Below are 7,990 nucleotides of genomic sequence, written 5' to 3'. Positions count from 1 at the left end.
GCAGCTTTAGGCAGGTTGCTGGGTGTGCTCCTGCTGCCATCATCTGAGGAACTTGAGGGGCTAGTGCCCTCACTCAGCTGCACTTGCTGCTCTGACAAGTTTTGGCTGTCACTCTGGTCTGACATGCTGCAAACTGACTGCTGACCCTGTGAATAGATTATAGAGGAGATAGAGTGGATGAGCATCACAAAATGCAGAGATTTTTGCAAAAAGAATGATCCAAAAACTTAGTTTTAGTTTCCCACTGAAATCATCTCGGATCTACCGATTTTCAAACTCGGTGATACCGAAGCAGTTTTGGAACCTAAACTAGTGAACTCGGTAGGACCGAGTCACAGTTCGGTGGCACCGAAACTGCTAGGGTTTCACTGAGTTCAAAAATCGGTCACACCGATAGTAATTCTCGGTCAGGCCGAGTTTTACTTGTGCAATGGCATAAGCCAAATCGGTGGGACCGAGTTTTTCAACTCGGTGGGTCCGAGATGGTTTCGGCGGAAACCTAAACCTAGAATTTTCGTATCAAACCTAATCTATGAGCGTTTTGACTGGATAGAAGTTTCTCAATCGTGGCAAGAATCAATACGATCACGACGTGCTAGGAATCAGATTGAGGAATAGCACAGAGATCAAGTCCATACCCTAGTTCGGCGGGGACTTGCTACGGCGGCAACGGCAGGGCAGAATTCCCATTGACGGCGACGGAGACCAGCGATTGGAGGCTGCTGGCGGCAAGAAGACGATCCGGAGACCTCGAGGGCAGAGCAGGCTATCGCGCGGGCGAAGGGGTTCGGAGAAATTTCCAAATTTTGCCCGTGACTATATATAGCCTGACCCTGTCGGTGTGACCGAGTGGAACAACTCGGTGGCACCGAGATTCATAACTGCATGCAGTTACAGAAACTCGGTGAGACCGAAAGGTTCAAATCGGTTGCACCGAGATCGAAAACCTAGATCAACTTAATGATCTCAGTAGGACCGAAAGTGGAGTATCGGTCAGACCGAGAATCATAAAGAGGTTTTGGAAGTTTAAGTCTATGACGAATCGGGGACGTCGAGCGCTCCTCACACAGAGTGGTTCGAATCTGACTTGATAAAATTTTGTGATGCAGCATGAATAGAGTTTGAGACGAGAAAAGCATAGATAGCTAGAGGAGGTTCTTAGGCATTCTTGTCCATCCACTTGGCAAAAGAAGATAAAGCCAAACAATCAAAACAACAAGTGGATGTCCTCGAATGAGTAAAATATGCAATCAGCATGCTCACACAAAAAGATGGCAAATGAAATATGTGGCAAGGCATGCACAACCAATTCTAGCATCTATCAAGCAATTTGCAATGACTAGGTCATCTATATATGAGTATATTGACTTAGGAGTCAAGTGAGAACATTTGATCGTAGGTCATACTCATCGTTTAAGCTCAAGTGGGGTTACCACTTTTACATAAAGCATTGTTTTGTTCACATCTTTAGAGTTGCTTTAGCTCAAGTCTTAGAGTAAAGCTCCCCCTAGATGTGATATCCCCCCTAAGAGGGATGAACTAACCTTGGGTTTTGTCGATGATGACTTCATGTAGATATTGAAGATGTGGATGCTCAATGTTGATGTAGATCTCTTGGAGCTATCCATTTGAGTGAATTGCACTTTCAATTACCTACATGGGTTAGTCCCACAAGGAACAAACAAGGATATCCATAGACATAGAGTGATGCACACAAAAGATGATGTCCATGAAAACTTTTAGGTTACCTTGTCCCTTGTCTTACCAACAAGAGGGTTTGTGACTCTTTGAACTAGTGCAAGATGTGGAAGTTGATTGCACTTGTTCTTGCCAAAATGATAAGAGTGAAGTATGTTGGCGGAGTCACCCTCAAGAACTCTCTAGTTCTTCTTCTTTTGGATCCACATCATCTTGATGGGAATCCTTGGAGTTGTAGTCGTACTTGATGAAGTGGAACTTGAAGTAGTCTTGGGAATCCACTTGACTAAGGTCTTAGGAGCTTCTTCAAATGCATCAATTTCCTCTTGAAGCTTGTCCTTGCCTTTTTGCTCGTAGTCTCGTGGTGGAAGATCATCTTGAGCTTGTGTCCCATTGAAAGAAGTATACTTCTCTTGTTGAGGGACAAACTTCGTCTTGGGGTATTGATCTTCTTCCCATTCAACTCCATTGGCATTGAACTTTCGTTCAAAACCAACACCTTGATTCTTTCGGTGCATTCCTTGCTTGTGCACAATTTCCTCGAATTGCTTACTCCCGGCAAGGCTTTTGTACACTCCTTTCTCTATAATTCCCTTCAATAAGCTATTTTCTTGCTCAAGTGTAACTTGGCTAAGAGAATCATTAGTGGAATCAAGAGAACTACTAGAAGCAACAATATTGGATTTAGCATGATCATTGTTACTACTAGAGGAAGAATCTTTCTTGTTAGACTTGACTTGAGGCATGTAAGTGGATAAGAGTAAACGCTTGGCAATGTAAGAAGAACTTTTCTTGCGGAGATCATCATTGATTGCCTTTAAGAACTCATGCTCTTGCTCAAGATTGAGCTTTTCAAAGCGTAGTTTCTCATGAGCTCTTAAAAGTTCTCGATGATCTTCGAAGATAGTGTCATGAGCTAACTTTAGAGTTTTTAGTTCTTTAGTTAGAGCCTCAATCTTCTCCTTATCATTGTCATTCGTTTTATCTTGATTAGCATGATTAATTGGTCTTTCATCATAGTATTCATCACTAGAGTTGTCACCAAGCAAATCATCACCTAACAAGTCATCTTCATCACTATTGAAATCAACATACTCGGGGTGTGTTACCTTAGGACCTTTGGCCATGAAGCATCTTCCAATTCCTTCATTTGGTGAGTCAAATATGTCGTAGGAGTTGGTTGACACAAGTGCTAGACCGGCAACACCTTCATCTTGAGTATCTTCGGAGTCGGAGTGATAACTTCTCTCGGAGTGACTGTCGGAGTCGGAGCCGGATACCCATTCACCAACATGAGCTTGATGTCTTCGTCTTGTGTAGCTCCTTGATGATTTTTCCTTCCTTTCCGAATCCTTGCTTCTCCGTGAGTATCTTCGTTCATAACGATCATCTTTACTCCTTCTCTCTCTCGGTGGTGATCCTTTGCTTCTTCTTTTTGGAGAATCTTCTCTTCTTTTGTAGGGAGCCGTACACTCATTGGAGTAGTGTCCGGGTGTTCCACAATTGTAACAGTTTCGCTCTCGACTAGAAGATCTTTTGTCATTGTAGGACCTTGACTTGGAGCTTCTATCTTTGCTTCTACTCTTGTAGAACTTGTTGAAGTTCTTCACCATTAAGCTCAATTCTTCATTGAAGTCTTGTTTCTCACTTGATGATGTAGGGGCTTCACATGAGGATTTATAGGCACGACTTGATTTGTTATGAAGTTCCTCTTTATCCTTAAGTGACATCTCATGAGCAACAATTCTTCCAATCACCTCCGTTGGCTTGAGATCTTTGTAATTGGGCATCATTTGGATCAATGTGCACACGGTATCATATTTTCCATCCAAGGCTCTTAGGATCTTCTTGATGATGAATTTATCGGTCATCTCTTCACTTCCTAAGCCGGCAATCTCATTTGTGATGAGAGCAAGCCTAGAGTACATTTCAGCGACACCTTCACCATCCTTCATCTTGAACTTGTCAAGTTGGCTTTGAAGCACATCCAACCTGGATTCCTTGACGGAGTCGATACCTTCGTGCATATCAATCAAAGTGTCCCAAATTTCCTTTGCATTCTTAAGGCGGCTGATTTTGTTGAATTCTTCGGGGCACAATCCGTTAAAGAGAATATCACAAGCTTGAGCATTGTATTGCAACATCTTCAACTCATCAGCGGTAGCTTCACGGTTTGGTTCTCTCCCATCAAAGAAGTCACCTTGCAAACCAACACACACAATAGCCCAAACAGCGGGGTTATGTCCAAGAATATGCATTTTCATTTTATGCTTCCAACTAGCAAAATTAGTACCATCAAAGTAAGGACCTCTACGGTGATAATTTCCCTTGCTAGACGCCATACTCTCCTAGGTTGTGAAACCAAGGCTATGACCACCAAAAGCTATGGAGGTCAAGCAAATGGAGACCAAAGCTCTGATACCACTTGTAGGATCGAAAGTATGTCTAGAGGGGGGTGATTAGACTACTTGACCAAATAAAAACTTAACATTTTCCCAGTTTTAGTTCTTGGCAGATTTTAGCTATTTTGGGACAAGTCAAGCAATCATCACATAATTCAAGCAAGCATGCAAAGAGTATATTGGCAGCGGAAAGTAAAGCATGCAACTTGCAAAAATGTAAAGGGAAGGGTTTGGAGAATTCAAACACTATTGGAGACACGGATGTTTTTCCTGTGGTTCGGATAGGTGGTGCTATCCTACATCCACGTTGATGGAGACTTCAACCCACGAAGCGTAACGGTGGCGCGAGTCCACACAGGGCTCCTTGCCCTTACAAACTCCTTGGTTCAACTCCACAATCTTGTCGAAGGCTCCCAAGTGACACCTAGCCAATCTAGGAGACACCACTCTCCAAGAAGTAACAAATGGTGTGCAGGTAATGAACTCCTTGCTCTTGTGCTTCAAATGATAGTCTCCCCAGCACTCAACTCTCTCTCATAGGATTTGGATTTGGTGGAAAGAAGATTTGAGTGGAAAGCAACTTGGGAAGGCTAGAGATCAAGATTCATATGGTAGGAATGGAATGTCTTGGTCTCAACACATGAGTAGGTGGTTCTCTCTCAGAACATATGAGTTGGAATGATGTGTGTGTTCTGATGGCTCTCTCACTGAATGAGAAAGAGGTGGAGGGGTATATATAGCCTCCACACAAAATCCAACCGTTACACACAATTTACCAATCTCGGTGGGACCGAATCAGAAAACTCGGTCTGACCGAAATAGTAAACCTAGTGACCGTTAGGAATTTCGGTGGGACTGACATGCAACTCGGTAGGACCGATTCGGTTAGGGTTTGGGCATAACGTAATCTCGGTGAGACCGATTACACAAACTCAGTGAGACCGAATTTGGTAATTAGCTAACCAGAGAGTTGGTCAGGCAAACTCGGTGGGGACCGATTTGCTCTTTCGGTGAGACTGAGTGGAACTCGGTGAGACCGAAAAGTTACAAAGGGGAAACACTGAGTTTACATTGCAATCTCGGTGGGACCGATTCGCTCTTTCGGTGGGACCGAAAAGTTACGAAAGGGAAACAGAGAGTTTGCAACCCCATCTCGGTGGGACCGAGATCCTTATCGGTAGAACCGAATTGCTAGGGTTTGGCAGTGGCTAATGACAAGTGAAACTCGATCGCGCCGGATAGGAAGAATCGGTAGGACCGAGTTTGGCTTAGAGTTTAGGTCATATGTGGATATGGGAAAGTAGTTGAGGGTTTTGGAGCATATCACTAAGCACATGAAGCAAGAGGCTCATTAAGCAACACCTCATCCCTCCTTAATAGTATTGGCTTTTCATATGGACTCAATGTGATCTTGGATCACTAAAATATAAAATGAAGAGTCTTGAGCTTTTGAGCTTGAGCCAATCCATTGTTCTTAGCATTTTGACGGTTCCACTTTCACATCCGTGCCATGCCAATCATTGAGCTTTCCTGAAATAATTATCTTGGAATAGGATTAGCTCAATGAGCTATATGTTGTTATGAATTACCAAAACCACCTAGGGATAGTTGCACTTTCAATCTCCCCCTTTTTGGTAATTGATGACAACATATAGATCAAAGCTTCGACAAAAGATAATAAGCATGAAATATATCGTCGCTTTGAGAAGTATGTGATAAGTAAGAGCTCCCCCTAAATTTGTGCATAATTAAAATTTGCTTTGGACTACAAATGCACAAAGAATTAGAATTATGGGTTACTCTTCCATGTCACATACATCTTGGTGGAGCGCTCAAAAATGATAAGATTGAAATACATGCACTCATCACCAAGAATAGTGAATGATCACAAACGGTAGATAGAATGATAATATTTAAGCAAGCATTAAGCAAACATTAAGTGTAGCTTATGATCAAACACATGATCATCGATGTCTCACAGGCATAAGGACGTAGTATCTCACACACAGGCAAACAAAGTTCGAAAAACCACCAAATAAAGCAAGAGAGAAAAGCAACACTCTCTCTCTCGAAGCCTATGATCTATACATCTTCTCCCCCTTTGGCAACAAGTTACCAAAAAGTTCCTAGAAAATGCATAGCACTAGATCGACGCTCAGGCTTGATCTTCAAGTGGTGGTGGAGTCCGGAGCACTCCAAGGACGAAGCCTTCGGTAGACGTGGTCGGAGTCGAGGCTGAAGTGGATGCTGGAGCTGGTGGAACTGAGGCTATGGCTGGTGCAGACGTTGTAGCTCTGGTGTCAGCAACTGGCAGTGCAGACGACCTCGGACCTCGTGGCACCCTCGCAAAAGCATCAGTCATGGTCCTGCCTCTCCTCTCATTCATGTCCTCCTGGAGCTGCTCCACGGCAGTCTGTATCTCTGTTACCTTGATGTCCAAGTCATAGAATCTCTGTTCCATGATCCTCTCTAAGCTCGCCTGGTTCTGAGTCAGGGTGGCTATACTCTGCTCAATCCGCAGGGTGGACGCAATCAAGTAACTGAGCTGCTCTTGTTTGGTTTTCAGGAAGTAATCAGATGCCTCTGCTTGAGTAGGCATCCTGGCAGCTTTCTCCTTCTTCGCCTTCTCCTTCTGAGCTTGTGCATGGACAGATGATGGTTCATTCTCAGTCATAACAACTTCATTGTTCTCAAAATCTGGACGGATGGGCAGGTGTTCCTTATCCAACAAATATACGCCCGTGCCCATCTTGGAGTTGATGAGCTCCTGAATCTGAGGGGCATATCCACAGCTCCTCTTCTGATCTGCCGTAGTCCTTTTGATTGTTTCCACTATGAGGCTCATGACTTTGAATTTTTGAGGCACGTCAAAGACATGAAGCAAATTGATCGCGTGACCTCTGATCATCTTGTGATCTCCAGACTTGGGCAGAAGGGTGTGCCTAAGGATCCAGTTGATCGTAGGCAATCCTGATAGCAGATAATGCACTGAGCCAAACTTGAATGTGTCAAGTGCTTCATTCGGAATCTCCTTGTACATGTTGGACATGGAGTTGTGGTCCATCTTTTTCTTGGAATAAATGTCCAAGTCATCTACTTGCTCCTCTGGGGCATTGATTAGCTTTGCCCATTCCTCAACAGTAGAGTGGTACCTCGTACCCTCATACATCCATGTAATCCTCCCATCTGGATAAAAGTGAGCTTTGGAGTAGAACTGCATGATGAGTTCCTCGTTCCACTTTGTGAGCTTCTGCCCAACAAAGTCCTCTACTCCACACGCCTTGAAGTTGTCCTGAACTCCTGGGTAGTACTCTTCATTGTCCTTGATATAGGTCCAGTCGACCCATCTCATGTCACATACAATTAGCTTCTTGTCAAGTAGCACTGTCTCATAGAAATGCTGTTGCTCCTTGGTATGAAACCTGTAGTCCACTGTAGTCCTTCTCCTAGAAGCATATGGATCTGCTTCTCTCCACTTCCTGAGCCCTGAGTCTCTCCTGAGCTTCATATCCTCAGCCACAGGATGAGCATCGTTGTGGTCTGGGATGTTGGGCTTGAGCTTCCGAAGGACACTCTCTTCCTCTTCCTCAGCAACAGTCTCAGGCACTGGGGCCTTGTTCTTCTCAGTGGCTGGGATGCTTCTTATGTTTCTCTTTGGTGCACTCTTAGGCTTAGATGCAGCCTTAGGTGCTTCCTTGGGCTTGGATGCAGCTCCCCCTGACCTTATGGCATCTCCCATAAGTTTGGCTTCCTTGGGCGCTGGTGCAGCTGCCTCTTCTTCCTCCTCCTCTTCTACCATGATGGAGGCCTTCTGAAGCACTCTAGCCACAGTCTTCTTCACTCTTTCTTTCCTCTTCTTGCCCTCAGCTGCAACGGGCTCAATGGGAGCA

This window comes from Triticum urartu, chromosome 3A (assembly GCF_056163025.1).
Source record: "Triticum urartu cultivar PI428250 chromosome 3A, HENAU_Tu73, whole genome shotgun sequence".
NCBI lineage: Eukaryota > Viridiplantae > Streptophyta > Magnoliopsida > Poales > Poaceae > Triticum > Triticum urartu.
This window is presented reverse-complemented; position numbering follows the sequence as displayed.